The 18040-nt window shown below is 42.4% G+C and overlaps 1 protein-coding gene across 3 annotated transcripts in view; it reads left to right on the top strand.

Annotated features, from left to right (window-relative positions):
• Nucleotides 1-18040, top strand: part of LOC139750907 (protein brunelleschi-like) — a 459160-nt gene that overhangs the window by 123025 nt on the left and 318095 nt on the right. Inside the window, exons 1-2 of one of the 3 annotated variants that reach the window (XM_071665794.1) lie at nucleotides 6913-6981; nucleotides 12647-13084. The exons of 1 other annotated variant lie outside the window; for it this stretch is intronic. The gene's annotated coding sequence lies outside the window, so the exon portion shown is untranslated. Of the gene's footprint in view, nucleotides 1-6912; nucleotides 6982-12567; nucleotides 13085-18040 lie in introns of those variants that run through there. One more of the 3 variants, XM_071665793.1, reaches the window with a different exon arrangement.

Here is an 18040-nt window from a genome sequence, read left to right as displayed (position 1 = left end):
TTAAGGCTACAATGCCTTCATATATATAACCCATTTGCCCTCCACTCCCCACCCACCCACTCACCCAGATACTGATTTCTCTCTGGGATATGCCACAGACGCTCTTTCATCAGGAAACAATGTATTTGTACGTATTTATTATTACACAGTCCTGCTGTGTACACATGCTCCCGCGGGCCACACATTCCTCTCGCCTCTTATTTAGGAAAAAATAACAACTCATGATCGACCTCCACACACGCGTTATTTTTGCTGTGGTCACAAGTGTGAAGTTATGAATACAGTATAAGCTCTATAATAGCTAGTCTATAACGGTTCTCGGGAGAAGATAATCCGTTCCATATTATAGTAATTATAAAGTGTTGGGATCCTGCCATTCGTACGTCCACTTCATCACCACTTGTTTCACCTGCTAGTTATCACAGCTTGGGTCGGCATCATCATTGTGTGTGTGTGTGTGTGTGTGTGTGTGTGAGGCTTAACGCCACGTAGTGGTGCATGTTGGGTTGGGTCATCATTGGTACAGTTGAATCATACATGGACACCGTCGCTCATGTTAACATAGTTTCAACTCGTGTGTGTGTGTGTGTGTGTGTGTGTGTGTGTGTGTGTGTGTGTGTGTGTGTGTGAGCCAGCGGACAACCTTGATGTTGTGTGGTTGTAAAAGTCTGTGTTTTTCTTAAGCTATGAGCAGGAGGGAGGTCAGGGTGGTGGTCATGATAATAATGAGGTTGTAAATATGACGACAATACAGCATAGTAAGATTGCGGTTATCATCAGATGAAGCTCCGTTATATGAGGCTAATGACCATTACATGAGGCTAATGAATGTTATATAAGGCTAATCACCATTATATGAGGCTAATGAATGTTATGTAAGGCTAATGACCATTATATGAGGCTAATGAATGTTATATGAGGCTAATGACCATTATATGAGGCTAATGAATGTTATATGAGGCTAATGACCATTATATGAGGCTAATGACCATTATATGAGGCTAATGAATGGTATATGAGGCTAATGACCATTATATGAGGCTAATGAATGTTATATGAGGCTAATGACCATTATATGAGGCTAATGAATGTTATATGAGGCTAATGACCATTATATGAGGCTAATGAATGTTATATGAGGCTAATGACCATTATATGATGCTAATGAATGTTATATGAGGCTAATGATCATTATATGAGGCTAATGAATGTTATATGAGGCTAATGACCATTATATGAGGCTAAGAATGTTATATGAGGCTAATGACCATTAGATGAGGCTAATGAATGTTATATGAGGCTAATGACCATTATATGAGGCTAATGAATGTTATATCGGGCTAATGACCATTATATGAGGCTAATGACCATTATATGAGGCTAATGAATGTTATATGAGGCTAATGACTATTATATGAGGCTAATGAATGGTATAGTAGGCCTAATGACCTTTATATGAGGCTAATGCCCTTAATAGCTAATGAATGTTATATGAAGGCTAATGAATGTTATATAGGCTAATGACCATTATATGAGGCTAATGACCATTATATGAGGCTAATGAATGTTATATGAGGCTAATGAATGTTATATGAGGCTAATGAATGTTATATGAGGCTAATGAATGTTATATAAGGCTAATGACCATTATATGAGGCTAATGATCATTATATGAGGCTAATGAATGGTATATGAGGCTAATGACCGTTATATGAGGCTAATGACCATTATATGAGGCTAATGACCATTATATGAGGCTAATGACCATTATATGAGGCTAATGAATGTTATATGAGGCTAATGAATGTTATATGAGGCTAATGAATGTTATATAAGGCTAATGACCATTATATGAGGCTAATGAATGGTATATGAGGCTAATGACCGTTATATGAGGCTAATGACCATTATATGAGGCTAATGAATGTTATATGAGGCTAATGACCATTATATGAGGGTAATGACCATTATATGAGACTAATGAATGTTATATGAGGCTAATGACCATTATATGAGGCTAATGAATGTTATATGAGGCTAATGAATGTTATATGAGGCTAATGAATGTTATATAAGGCTAATGAATGTAATATGAGGCTAATGAATGTTTTATGAGGCTAATGAATGTTATATAAGGCTAATGAATGTTATATGAGGCTAATGAATGTTATATGAGGCTAATGAATGTTATATGAGGCTAATGACCATTATATGAGGCTAATGACCGTTATATAAGGCTAATGACCGTTATATGAGGCTAATGACCAGTATATGAGGCTAATGAATGTTATATGAGGCTAATGACCATTACATGAGGCTAATGAATGTTATATGAGGCTATGACCATTATATGAGGTTAATGAATGTTATATAAGGCTAATGACCGTTATATGAGGCTAATAACCGTTATATGAGACTAATGAATGTTATATAAGGCTAATGAATGTTATATGAGGCTAATGACCATTATATGAGGCTAATGAATGTTATATAAGGCTAATGACCATTATGTGAGGCTAATGAATGTTATATGAGGCTAATGACCGTTATATGAGGCTAATGAATGGTATATGAGGCTAATGACCGTTATATGAGGCTAATGAATGTTATATGAGGCTAATGAATGTTATATAAGGCTAATGAATGTTATATGAGACTAATGAATGTTATATGAGGCTAATGAATGTTATATAAGGCTAATGACCGTTATATGAGGCTAATGAATGTTATATGAGGCTAATGACCATTATATGAGCCTAATGAATGTTATATGAGGCTAATGACCATTATATGAGGCTAATGAATGTTATATGAGGCTAATGACCATTATATGAGGCTAATGAATGTTATATGAGGCTAATGACCATTATATGAGGCTAATGAATGTTATATGAGGCTAATGACAATTATATGAAGCTAATGAATGTTATATGAGGCTAATGACCATTATATGAGGCTAATGACCGTTATATGAGGCAAATGAATGTTATATGAGGCTAATGACCATTATATAAGGCTTATGAATGTTATATGAGGCTAATGACCATTATATGAGGCTAATGACCGTTATATAAGGCTAATGACCATTATATGAGGCTAATGAATGTTATATGAGGCTAATGACCATTATATGAGGCTAATGAATGTTATATGAGGCTATGACCATTATATGAGGTTAATGAATGTTATATAAGGCTAATGACCGTTATATGAGGCTAATAACCGTTATATGAGACTAATGAATGTTATATAAGGCTAATGAATGTTATATGAGGCTAATGACCATTATATGAGGCTAATGACCATTATATGAGGCTAATGAATGGTATATAAGGCTAATGACCATTATGTGAGGCTAATGAATGTTATATGAGGCTAATGACCGTTATATGAGGCTAATGAATGTTGTATGAGGCTAATGACCGTTATATGAGGCTAATGACCATTATATGAGGCTAATGAATGTTATATAAGGCTAATGACCGTTATATGAGGCTAATGAATGTTATATGAGGCTAATGACCATTATATGAGCCTAATGAATGTTGTATGAGGCTAATGACCATTATATGAGGCTAATGAATGTTATATGAGGCTAATGACCATTATATGAGGCTAATGAATGTTATATGAGGCTAATGACCATTATATGAGGCTAATGAATGTTATATGAGGCTAATGACCATTATATGAAGCTAATGAATGTTATATGAGGCTAATGACCATTATATGAGGCTAATGACCGTTATATGAGGCAAATGAATGTTATATGAGGCTAATGACCATTATATAAGGCTAATGAATGTTATATGAGGCTTATGACCATTGTATGAGGCTAATGAATGTTATATAAGGCTAATGACCGTTATATGAGGCTAATGACCATTATATGAGGCTAATGAATGTTATATGAGGCTAATGACCATTATATAAGGCTAATGACCGTTATATGAGGCTAATGACCATTATATGAGGCTAATGAAAGTTATATGAGGCTAATGACCATTATATTAGGCTAATGAATGTTATATGAGGCTACTGAATGTTATATGAGGCTAATGTCCATTATGTGAGGATAATGAATGTTATATGAGGATAATGACCATTATATGAGGCTAATGAATGTTATATGAGGCTAATCACCGTTATATGAGGCTAATCACCGTTATATGAGGCAAATGAATGTTATATGAGGCTAATGACCATTATATGAGGCTAATGAATGTTATATGAGGCTAATGACCGTTATATGAGGCTAATGAACGTTTGATGTGTTCCAGTGTTATGATGCGAGATGATGGCGTTTCATATTTCCTGTGTTATTACGGGTTACTCTGTGGTGTGAGGTTGTGTGGGTGCAGGTTTGGTGTGACGTGTGGGCGAAGGTTTGGTGTGAGGTTGTGTGGGCGCAGGTTTGGTGTGAGGTTGTGTGGGTGCAGGTTTGGTGTGAGGTTGTGTGGGTGCAGGTTTGGTGTGAGGTTGTGTGGGTGCAGGTTTGGTGTGAGGTTGTGTGGGTGCAGGTTTGGTGTGAGGTTGTGTGGGTGCAGGTTTGGTGTGAGGTTGTGTGGGTGCAGGTTTGGTGTGAGGTTGTGTTGTGTGGGTGCAGGTTTGGTGTGAGGTTGCGTTGGCGCAGGTTTGGTGTGAGGTTGTGTGGGTGCAGGTTTGGTGTGAGGTTGCGTTGGCGCAGGTTTGGTGTGAGGTTGTGTTGGTGCAGGTTTGGTGTGAGGTTGTGTGGGTGCAGGTTTGGTGTGAGGTTGTGTTGGTGCAGGTTTGGTGTGAGGTTGTGTGGGTGCAGGTTTGGTGAGGTTGTGTGGGTGCAGGTTTGGTGTGAGGTTGTGTGGGTGCAGGTTTGGTGTGAGGTTGTGTGGGTGCAGGGTTAGTGTGAGGTTGTGTGGGTGCAGGTTCGGTGTGAGGTTGTGTGGGTGCAGGTTCGGTGTGAGGTTGTGTGGGTGCAGGTTTGGTGTGACGTGTGGGCGAAGGTTTGGTGTGAGGTTGTGTGGGCGCAGGTTTGGTGTGAGGTTGTGTGGGTGCAGGTTTGGTGTGAGGTTGTGTGGGTGCAGATTTGGTGTGAGGTTGTGTGGGTGCAGGTTTGGTGTGAGGTTGTGTGGGTGCAGGTTTGGTGTGAGGTTGTGTGGATGCAGGTTTGGTGTGAGGTTGTGTGGGTGCAGGTTTGGTGTGAGGTTGTGTGGGTGCAGGTTTGGTGTGAGGTTGTGTGGGTGCAGGTTTGGTGTGAGGTTGTGTGGGTGCAGGTTTGGTGTGAGGTTTTGTTGGTGCAGGTTTGGTGTGAGGTTGTGTGGATGCAGGTTTGGTGTGAGGTTGTGTTGGTGCAGGTTTGGTGTGAGGTTGTGTTGGTGCAGGTTTGGTGTGAGGTTGTGTTGGTGCAGGTTTGGTGTGAGGTTGTGTGGGTGCAGGTTTGGTGAGGTTGTGTGGGTGCAGGTTCGGTGTGAGGTTGTGTGGGTGCAGGTTTGGTGTGAGGTTGTGTGGGTGCAGGTTTAGGTGTGAGGTTGTGTGGGTGCAGGTTTGGTGTGAGGTTGTGTGGGTGCAGGTTTGGTGTGAGGTTGTGTGGCGCAGGTTTGGTGTGAGGTTGTGTGGGCGCAGGTTTGGTGTGAGGTTGTGTGGGTGCAGGTTTGGTGTGAGGTTGTGTGGGTGCAGGTTTGGTGTGAGGTTGTGTGGGTGCAGGTTTGGTGTGAGGTTGTGTGGGTGCAGGTTTGGTGTGAGGTGTGGGTGCAGGTTTGGTGTGAGGTTGTGTGGGTGCAGGTTTGGTGTGAGGTGTGGGTGCAGGTTTGGTGTGAGGTTGTGTGGGTGCAGGTTTGGTGTGAGGTGTGGGTGCAGGTTTGGTGTGAGGTTGTGTGGGTGCAGGTTTGGTGAGGTTGTGTGGGTGCAGGTTTGGTGTGAGGTTGTGTGGGTGCAGGTTTGGTGTGAGGTTGTGTGGGTGCAGGTTTGGTGTGAGGTTGTGTGGGTGCAGGTTTGGTGTGAGGTTGTGTGGGTGCAGGTTTGGTGTGAGGTGTGGGTGCAGGTTTGGTGTGAGGTTGTGTGGGTGCAGGTTTGGTGTGAGGTGTGGGTGCAGGTTTGGTGTGAGGTTGTGTGGGTGCAGGTTTGGTGAGGTTGTGTGGGTGCAGGTTTGGTGTGAGGTTATGTGAGTGCAAGTTTAGTGTAAGGTTTAAGTGGGTCATTTGTGTGTGAAGATGTGGGGTTCAGTGTTGGTGTGAGGTTTTGATATCATTGTTGATATGAAGTGAAGGTTGGTGTTATTGTGGTATGGTAAGGAAGGGGTCAGTGGCTCTGATCACTGGACGGGTCTTTCAGAGAAAAAGATGTGGACTTGTTTACCTGTGGTGGAGAATGTGGCGTTACTGGAGGTGTATCTGGCTCGCGTGGAGGAACCACTCTCTCTCTCTCTCTCTCTCTCTCTCTCTCTCTCTCTCTCTCTCTCTCTCTCTCTCTCTCTCTCTCTCCTGCATCACATAGTAAGATATTCTCTCATGCCCACGAAGTATTCACACAAGGCCTCCAACGTGTCTGTGAAAGTAGTACTTGACGGTACCTCGGCCTTTTTTTTTTTTTTGTAATAAAACGCCTCCAAAGAATGTGTTGTTCATGTTTCTTAAAGTGAACCTCATGCGTAAGCGCATACAGACAGAATTCGCGTGCGTTCATCGCCCTGTGTATTGTGAAGGCTGGTAACTTTATATGGATGCCAATTGTTTGTATTTCTCTTGTATATGAATGACTGAATAAGAATTTAGATCACGATACAAAGTAGATTTACGTTATGGAAAAAAGATGTGTTGTTATTTCTTGGATGCTAGATGTCATGTTGTCCCCACATCGAGGTACAGTAATACAGTTTGGAAATTGTTCGGCAACGTTGTTGGGTAGGTGCAGCAGGCTCCTGGCTGGAGGAACCCCCCTTCCTCAGTGTCTCCTTAACTGTTGTTGTAGACGGAGTTGAGTACGCTCTAACTTAATCGTTCAATTTATGTACGTAGGTGTATATATTGACCAGTGCAAAGTGGTGAAGTTTTCACCCGAGACAAAGGTGTGTGGTGCTATATAGATAACTTGTGAGGTGGTATATATATTCCAGTGACATTGGAAGCCGTTGTGGAGCCACATATGGATGCGTGGAGTGACCAGGATATCTCTGGTTACTTGGTGGTGGCAGTGCCCTACACCTGCTGTTGTCATGCCTCTTACGAAGGTCGTTAACAACACAATACCATTTTTCACGACCAACGGAAGCTACAACTATGGCTCGGCCGTCTGCCAAGTAATCGTCATCACTATTATTGTGACACTGCTGCAGTAAGGATTGAACTGAGTGCTAGGTTTGAGTTAGGACGTTCACAGTTAGTGATGGTGTATATTAACGTATAGATGGGATATATCTAGTGAAGCCGTTGTATTTATATTAACGTATAATTGGGATATATCTGGTGAAGCCATTGTATTTATATTAACGTATAGTTGGGATATATCTGATGAAGCCATTGGAAGTATATGATGGTGACTTCAATGCGCCTAGCAGTAACGATCCCAATGAACTTTGCAGTGCTACGGTGCGGCTTGCGCGCTTTCTCCTAACTGTCCTGGTTGGTCATTATCTTAACTTTCTCCTAACTGTTCTGGTTGGTCATTATCTTAACTTTCTCCTAACTGTCCTGGTTGGTCATTATCTTAACTTTCTCCTAACTGTCCTGGTTGGTCATTATCTTAACTTTCTCCTAACTGTTCTAGTTGGTCATTATCTTAACTTTCTCCTAACTGTTCTGGTTGGTCATTATCTTAACTTTCTCCTAACTGTCCTGGTTGGTCATTATCTTAACTTTCTCCTAAGTGTTATCTTCGTATCTTGTTATATATTTTCGTTCTTTGTGAAGCTCATCATGAAGTGAAGCTGTTTCCCCACATGTAGTTGAGTGAATAAATGTTTGTTCGAAACTCAGATTGATTTTCTGAGGGAAGATCTGTGATGGGACGTGATTGAAGACCGTGCAAGATTATGTAAAACGTAAACAAATGGTATATTTCAGTTCCTCCCACACAGGAGGATTCTGAAGAAGTATTGTACTGTAGACTTCGTTAGAGCAGTGTAGTGTTATGGTTATCATTGGACGTTAGATCAGTGTAGTATTATGGTTATCATTGGACGTTAGATCAATGTAGTATTATGGTTATCATTGGACCTTAGATCAGTGTAGTATTATGGTTATCATTGGACGTTAGATCAGTGTAGTGTTATGGTTATCATTGGACGTTAGATCAGTGTAGTATTATGGTTATCATTGGACGTTAGATCAGTGTAGTGTTATGGTTATCATTGGACGTTAGATCAGTGTAGTATTATGGTTATCATTGGACCTTAGATCAGTGTAGTATTATGGTTATCATTGGACGTTAGATCAGTGTAGTGTTATGGTTATCATTGGACGTTAGATCAGTGTAGTATTATGGTTATCATTGGACGTTAGATCAGTGTAGTGTTATGGTTATCATTGGACGTTAGATCAATGTAGTATTATGGTTATCATTGGACGTTAGATCAGAGTAGTATTGTGGTTATCATTGGACCTTAGATCAGTGTAGTTTTATGGTTATCATTGGACGTTAGATCAGAGTAGTATTGTGGTTATCATTGGACGTTAGATCAGAGTAGTATTGTGGTTATCATTGGACGTTAGATCAATGTAGTATTATGGTTATCATTGGACGTTAGATCAGAGTAGTATTGTGGTTATCATTGGACCTTAGTTCAGTGTAGTATTATGGTTATCATTGGACGTTAGATCAGAGTAGTATTGTGGTTATCATTGGACGTTAGATCAGAGTAGTATTGTGGTTATCATTGGACGTTAGATCAATGTAGTATTATGGTTATCATTGGACGTTAGATCAGAGTAGTATTGTGGTTATCATTGGACGTTAGAGCAGAGTAGTATTGTGGTTATCATTGGACGTTAGATCAGAGTAGTATTGTGGTTATCATTGGACGTTAGATCAGAGTAGTATTGTGGTTATCATTGGACGTTAGATCAATGTAGTATTATGGTTATCATTGGACGTTAGATCAGAGTAGTATTGTGGTTATCATTGGACGTTAGATCAGAGTAGTATTGTGGTTATCATTGGACGTTAGATCAGAGTAGTATTGTGGTTATCATTGGACGTTAGATCAGAGTAGTATTGTGGTTATCATTGGACGTTAGATCAGAGTAGTATTGTGGTTATCATTGGACGTTAGATCAGTGTAGTGTTATGGTTATCATTGGACGTTAGATCAGTGTAGTATTATGGTTATCATTGGACGTTAGATCAATGTAGTATTATGGTTATCATTGGACCTTAGATCAGTGTAGTATTATGGTTATCATTGGACGTTAGATCAGAGTAGTATTGTGGTTATCATTGGACGTTAGATCAGAGTAGTATTGTGGTTATCATTGGACGTTAGATCAGAGTAGTATTGTGGTTATCATTGGACGTTAGATCAGTGTAGTGTTATGGTTATCATTGGACGTTAGATCAGTGTAGTATTATGGTTATCATTGGACGTTAGATCAATGTAGTATTATGGTTATCATTGCATTAAGACTCCCAGGATTGATTAAGTTTCGCTGGTGGGATTTACAATTGAAAATTGTCCGGAAATGTTGGAACATAAGACGTATTAAGTTTATTGTTCTGTAATGACTAGTTTTATGTCGTGTTTGGTGCTGGCGTCCACCTTGTTGGTAAGCATTAGGTTGTCTACTGTGGACTCATAGTCATAGCTGTACGGAATGGTAATGTGCCACTGTTATTACATACAAAGTTCAGGAACTGAATAAGAAGATCATACCATGTCGATGAAGACTTGATAGTGACCACAATTTGAGCACAACCTGGAGGACGAGAGCGGATGGATGTATGGAAAGGATCACAATTGAGCGCGTGGTCACATATGTTCCTATGAGTCCACGGGAAAATGAAACACGATAAGTTCCCAAGTGATTATTACACGAAAGTGCTCCTGGGAACTTATCGTGTTTCACTTCCCCGTGGACTCATAGGAATATATATATATATATATATATATATATATATATATATATATATATATATATATATATATATATATATATACACAAATGAATATAAAGTGCGAGTCTTGCAGAAAGGGATGCGTATGCAGTCTAGGGGATGAGAGTACCTCCCAGTGGTACACCACTGGTGCACATACGAGTGAAAAACTGCAGAAGTTGGTGACTGAGTTTGGAATAGTATGCCAAAGGAAGGTGCGAGTAAATGTGATTAAAAACAAAGTTATTAGATTCAATAGGTTTGGGGTACAGGTTAGCTAGGGTATGAGTTTGAATCGAGAAAAGTTGGAGGAAGTGAAGTGTTTGATACCTGGAAGTGGACATTGTAGCAAGTAGAACCATGGAATCGCAAGTGAGTCATAGGGTAGAGAAGGGGCCAAGGTTCTGGGAGCATTGAAGAATGTGTAGAGACAAAGATCGTTATATGGGAGGGCAAAAATGGGTGTGTGAAAGTATATAAGTCTCAACAATCTTATAAGGATACTAGGGAGAAGGGAGGATGTGTTGGAAATGAAGTGCTAAAGAACAGTATGTGGTTTAATCGGGTAAATAATGAAAGGGAAAAAGAGAGTCATGGTTTTAAAAAGAGCGATTAAGAGCTGAAGAGGGTTCTGAAACGTTTTGGACATATAAAGAGAATTAGTAAGGAAATGTTGACAAAGAGGACGTGTCAGAAATAGAAGGAACAGGGATAACAGGGAGACCAAATTGGAGGTGGAAAGATGGAGTGAAAAAGATTTTGGGCGAACGGGGCCTGAGCATGCATGAGGGTGAAAAGCATGCACGGGACAGAGTGAACTGGAAGTGTGGTATACACTTGCCTCCTTATCTTTCCCCTGATTTTTTGCGTCGTTATCTTGCCTCCTTATCTTTCCCCTGATTTGTTGCGTCTTTATCTTGCCTCCTTATCTTTCCCCTGATTTTTTGCGTCGTTATCTTGCCTCCTTATCTTTGTTACTGTGTGAGTGTGATGGTCACACGTTCAAGTGTCATGCGGGAGGACACACGAGCGTGGTCGTGTGTCATCAAGGTGTGGTATGTGTCCTCCTAGATGAACCGTCATCAAGGTGTGGTATGTGTCCTCCTAGATGAACCGTCATCAAGGTGTGGTATGTGTCCTCCTAGATGAACCGTCATCAAGGTGTGGTATGTGTCCTCCTAGATGAACCGTCATCAAGGTGTGGTATGTGTCCTCCTGGATGAACCGTCATCAAGGTGTGGTATGTGTCCTCCTGGATGAACCGTCATCAAGGTGTGGTATGTGTCCTCCTGGATGAACCGTCATCAAGGTGTGGTATGTGTCCTCCTGGATGAACCGTACTCGGTTAGGACAGCTGACGCCCGTTAGAGGAACGCTTACCATCGCTTATGAACGTTGAGGATAACTGTTATATACGTGTTCATTATTATTATTATTATGGGATTGTCAGAACAAAACTATATGATTTATTAAACTGGAAGATTTGTTTGTGATGAGTGAAGGACCACTGTCAATACGGGATGTAGAGGTCGTACATCGGTTGTGGACGAAGAGGAATGATAACAAGTGAGTTATGACCCAAGTTAATGATTCTCGGTAACAGTAAACATTATATACTATTTCTTGTGGGTTTAAGGATCACATGAAATCAAGAGTATGAAGCTTTATGTGTCAGGTTAACGACTACAGCCACGAATGTCAGGAAACATTATGCCAGATGTACTGAGGTGTGTTGTGGGGTAGCGGTCATCATGGCTGGGGTCGCTCCTGCCAGGGTTAGGTTAGGTAGCGGTCATCATGGCTGGGGTCGCTCCTGCCAGGGTTAGGTTAGGTAGCGGTCATCATGGCTGGGGTCGCTCCTGCCAGGGTTAGGTTAGGTAGCGGTCATCATGGCTGGGGTCGCTCCTGCCAGGGTTAGGTTAGGTAGCGGTCATCATGGCTGGGGTCGCTCCTGCCAGGGTTAGGTTAGGTAGCGGTCATCATGGCTGGGGTCGCTCCTGCCAGGGTTAGGTTAGGTAGCGGTCATCATGGCTGGGGTCGCTCCTGCCAGGGTTAGGTTAGGTTAGGTAGCGGTCATCATGGCTGGGGTCGCTCCTGCCAGGGTTAGGTTAGGTAGCGGTCATCATGGCTGGGGTCGCTCCTGCCAGGGTTAGGTTAGGTAGCGGTCATCATGGCTGGGGTCGCTCCTGCCAGGGTTAGGTTAGGTAAGGTAGCGGTCATCATGGCTGGGGTCGCTCCTGCCAGGGTTAACAAGGGGCGTCGGGGGACCGTTATAAGCAGGGGGGGGGGGGGGTTGGCTGCAGCCAGAAGGTGTCAGCAGTAGATGTGTTCCGCGCTGATGGGCGTGATGGATGGTGGTTGTGATGGGCTCACGTGCGTTTGCACTGACGTGTCTCGTGTGGTAGGCGAATGGCCACCCTGACTGGTGTGTTGTGGATGTGATTCACGAGTCTTGTTGTATTGACTGTTGAAATCGTCCTTAATGTGACCACCAAGTGTGTACCGCAGGTAGTACACCATCGCATCGTGCACACAGCACACCTCACACATCGCTGTGACGTGTGCTACAACATCATCTCTCACATAGTGACTTCCCGCTCTCTGACCCACTGTAAACTTTGATTACACCAAATTGACACACTGAAACCCCATACGTGAACCTACGCACGTGAACCTCCGTACATGAACCTACGTACGTGAACCTCCGTACGTGAACCTCCGTACGTGAACCTCCGTACGTGAACCTCCGTACGTGAACCTACGCACGTGAACCTACGTACGTGAACCTCCGTACGTGAACCCAAGGGCGTCATTGTGACAAGTGCTGTAGCCCCGCCCCGCCACACCACCATTAACGCCAGGCGTCGTGTGGCGGCGGGTGTGCTCCTCCTGTAGGATCTTACTGGTGTTGTGGGTGGAGTAGTGTGAGGCAGACACCACCACCACAAGAACCCCGAGCTCACTAGTCACACCATCCACATCCCCCACGGGAGCCAGGCTTCCACCAGCTGCATGTGTTAGTGATGTAAGTACATTATGTATTGGTATCTGGTGTGAGAGTTTCATCCTGTCTGTGTTCACATGAGGCTTATAGTCTTAACCTGATCATAACATCAGCCCACATAACCTGATCATAACATCAGCCCACATAACCTGATCATAACATCAACCCACATAACCTGATCATAACATCAGCCCACATAACCTGATCATAACATCAGCCCACATAACCTGATCATAACATCAGCCCACATAACCTGATCATAACATCAGCCCACATAACCTGATCATAACATCAGCCCACATAACCTGATCATAACATCAGCCCACATAACCTGATCATAACATCAGCCCACATAACCTGATCATAACATCAGCCCACATAACCTGATCATAACATCAGCCCACATAACCTGATCATAACATCAGCCCACATAACCTGATCATAACATCAGCCCACATAACCTGATTATAACATCAGCCCACATAACCTGATTATAACATCAGCCCACATAACCTGATCATAACATCAGCCCACATAACCTGATCATAACATCAGCCCACATAACCTAATCATAACATCAGCCCACATAACCTGATCATAACATCAGCCCACATAACCTGGCAACGACGACTCGGGTGAAGTCTAATGTGACCGACCCACCATTTACCCTCACACCAAATGTCGCCATCATCATACACAAGGATCCTGGTCATGCTCAACTTATCATGAACTATGTTGTAATGATGTGATGTCTTGCTGTATAATGATCACGTCATGTTGTAATGATGTGATGTCTTGCTGTATAATGATCACGTCATGTTGTAATGATGTGATGTCTTGCTGTATAATGATCACGTCATGTTGTAATGATGTGATGTCTTGCTGTATAATGATCACGTCATGTTGTAATGATGTGATGTCTTGCTGTATAATGATCACGTCATGTTGTAATGATGTGATGTCTTGCTGTATAATGATCACGTCATGTTGTAATGATGTGATGTCTTGCTGTATAATGATCACGTCATGTCGTAATGATGTGATGTCTTGCTGTATAATGATCACGTCATGTTGTAATGATGTGATGTCTTGCTGTATAATGATCACGTCATGTTGTAATGATGTGATGTCTTGCTGTATAATGATCACGTCATGTTGTAATGATGTGATGTCTTGCTGTATAATGATCACGTCATGTCGTAATGATGTGATGTCTTGCTGTATAATGATCACGTCATGTCGTAATGATGTGATGTCTTGCTGTATAATGATCACGTCATGTCTGGAGCATTTCATAACTTTAGGTTCAGAATGTGAACATAATCTACATGTAAACACTGACATATTTCTACATACATCCAGGTGGTATTGTGGCAGTTAAGACGCTGGATTCTGAGCAGGTAGTATGGTTCACTAACGCCATTGCTGATCAACTGCTGTAGCCTTTGTCTTGTAGTACATTTGTCACATCATATGAAACTGAAACTCTTGGTGTAGAGCTGTAGAGCCACATACACACAACCCATACCTGTGTGATGCTCAACTCCTGGGCGGGGTATTGAAACAGTGCCACTGACCATCGCCTGCTTCCAGACAGTTTCACTCTAGCTCGAGAATGTTTTGATCAGGAATATCTGCACTATCTTATTATTGTAACCCCGCTCCCCCCACCTCCCCTCCACCTAGGATAAGGTCCATCTTCTACACGTGTTAGGCTGTGAGCTGAGAAGGTACACAATGTTTACCTGGTAGATTGTTGTTAAGCTAAAGTAAATCTCAGATGAGGAGGCAAGTGGCCTCCCAGTCATTACCGCTTCTACTGGCAACTTGATCATTACCGCTTCTACTGGCAACTTGATCATTACCGCTTCTACTGGCAACTTGATCATTACCGCTTCTACTGGCAACTTGATCATTACCGCCTCTACTGGCAACTTGATCATTACCGCCTCTACTGGCAACTTGATCATTACCGCTTCTACTGGCAACTTGATCATTACCACCTCTACTGGCAACTTGATCATTACCGCTTCTACTGGCAACTTGATCATTACCGCTTCTACTGGCAACTTGATCATTACCGCCTCTACTGGCAACTTGATCATTACCGCTTCTACTGGCAACTTGATCATTACCGCTTCTACTGGCAACTTGATCATTACCACCTCTACTGGCAACTTGATCATTACCGCTTCTACTGGCAACTTGATCATTACCGCTTCTACTGGCAACTTGATCATTACCGCTTCTACTGGCAACTTGATCATTACCGTCTCTACCTGGCAACTTGATCATTACCGCTTCTACTGGCAACTTGATCATTACCGCTTCTACTGGCAACTTGATCATTACCGCTTCTACTGGCAACTTGATCATTACCGTCTCTACCTGGCAACTTGATCATTAACAGTCTACTGGCACTTGATATTACCGTTCTACTGGCAACTTGATCATTACGCTTCTACTGGCAACTTGATCATTACGCTCTTACTGGCAACTTGATTTATTACCGCTTCTACTGGCAACTTGATCCATTACCGCTTCTACTGGCAACTTGATCATTACGCTTCTATGGCAACTTGATCATTACCGCTTTAATGGCAACTTGCATCATTACCGCTTTACTGGCAACTTGATCATTACCGACCTTACTGGCAACTTGATCATTACGCTTCTACTGGCAACTTGATCATTACCGCTTCTACTGGCAACTTGATCATTACCGCTTCTACTGGCAACTTGATCATTACCGCTTTACTGGCAACTTGATCATTACCGCCTTACTGGCAACTTGATCATTACCGCCTCTACTGGCAACTTGATCATTACCGCTTCTACTGGCAACTTGATCTTACCGCTTCTACTGGCAACTTGATCATTACCGCTTCTACTGGCAACTTGATCATTACCGCTTCTACTGGCAACTTGATCATTACCGCTTCTACTGGCAACTTGATCATTACCGCTTCTACTGGCAACTTGATCATTACCGCTTCTACTGGCAACTTGATCATTACCGTCTCTACTGGCAACTTGATCATTACCGCTTCTACTGGCAACTTGATCATTACCGCTTCTACTGGCAACTTGATCATTACCGCTTCTACTGGCAACTTGATCATTACCGCCTCTACTGGCAACTTGATCATTACCGCTTCTACTGGCAACTTGATCATTACCGCCTCTACTGGCAACTTGATCATTACCGCTTCTACTGGCAACTTGATCATTACCGCTTCTACTGGCAACTTGATCATTACCGCTTCTACTGGCAACTTGATCATTACCGCCTTCTACTGGCAACTTGATCATTACCGCTTCTACTGGCAACTTGATCATTACCGCTTCTACTGGCAACTTGATCATTACCGCTTCTACTGGCAACTTGATCATTACCACCTCTACTGGCAACTTGATCATTACCGCTTCTACTGGCAACTTGATCATTACCACCTCTACTGGCAACTTGATCATTACCGCCTCTACTGGCAACTTGATCATTACCGCTTCTACTGGCAACTTGATCATTACCGCTTCTACTGGCAACTTGATCATTACCGTCTCTACTGGCAACTTGATCATTACCGCTTCTACTGGCAACTTGATCATTACCGCCTCTACTGGCAACTTGATCATTACCGCCTCTACTGGCAACTTGATCATTACCGCTTCTACTGGCAACTTGATCATTACCGCTTCTACTGGCAACTTGATCATTACCGCCTCTACTGGCAACTTGATCATTACCGCTTCTACTGGCAACTTGATCATTACCGCTTCTACTGGCAACTTGATCATTACCGCTTCTACTGGCAACTTGATCATTACCGTCTCTACTGGCAACTTGATCATTACCGCTTCTACTGGCAACTTGATCATTACCGCTTCTACTGGCAACTTGATCATTACCGCTTCTACTGGCAACTTGATCATTACCGCCTCTACTGGCAACTTGATCATTACCATGCCCGGGTCACCCCGCCACCCCCTTACCTGATCAGGCCCGGGTCTTGTCAGGCTTTTCCATGAATATGTGTGACCTGCGGTACGCGAGGTCATGACGAGAGAACATAACTACAGCCACATGAGTGTATGATAGAGTGGCAGTAATGGTGAACATAACTACAGACACATGAGTGTATGATAGAGTGGCAGTAATGGTGAACATAACTACAGCCACATGAGTGTATGATAGAGTGGCAGTAATGGTGAACATAACTACAGCCACATGAGTGTATGATAGAGTGGCAGTAATGGTGAACATAACTACACCCACATGAGTGTATGATAGAGTGGCAGTAATGGTGAACATAACTACACCCACATGAGTGTATGATAGAGTGGCAGTAATGGTGAACATAACTACAGCCACATGAGTGTATGATAGAGTGGCAGTAATGGTGAACATAACTACAGCCACATGAGTGTATGATAGAGTGGCAGTAATGGTGAACATAACTACAGCCACATGAGTGTATGATAGAGTGGCAGTAATGGTGAACATAACTACAGCCACATGAGTGTATGATAGAGTGGCAGTAATGGTGAACATAACTACAGCCACATGAGTGTATGATAGAGTGGCAGTAATGGTGAACATAACTACTGCCACATGAGTGTATGATAGAGTGGCAGTAATGGTGAACATAACTACAGACACATGAGTGTATGATAGAGTGGCAGTAATGGTAAACATAACTACAGACACATGAGTGTATGATAGAGTGGCAGTAATGGTGAACATAACTACTGCCACATGAGTGTATGATAGAGTGGCAGTAATGGTGAACATAACTACAGACACATGAGTGTATGATAGAGTGGCAGTAATGGTAAACATAACTACAGACACATGAGTGTATGATAGAGTGGCAGTAATGGTGAACATAACTACAGACACATGAGTGTATGATAGAGTGGCAGTAATGGTAAACATAACTACAGACACATGAGTGTATGATAGAGTGGCAGTAATGG

This window comes from Panulirus ornatus, chromosome 10 (genome assembly GCF_036320965.1).
Source record: "Panulirus ornatus isolate Po-2019 chromosome 10, ASM3632096v1, whole genome shotgun sequence".
Classification (NCBI taxonomy): domain Eukaryota; kingdom Metazoa; phylum Arthropoda; class Malacostraca; order Decapoda; family Palinuridae; genus Panulirus; species Panulirus ornatus.
Note: the sequence above shows the minus strand (reverse complement) of the source record. Positions and strands in the feature narration are given on the sequence as shown.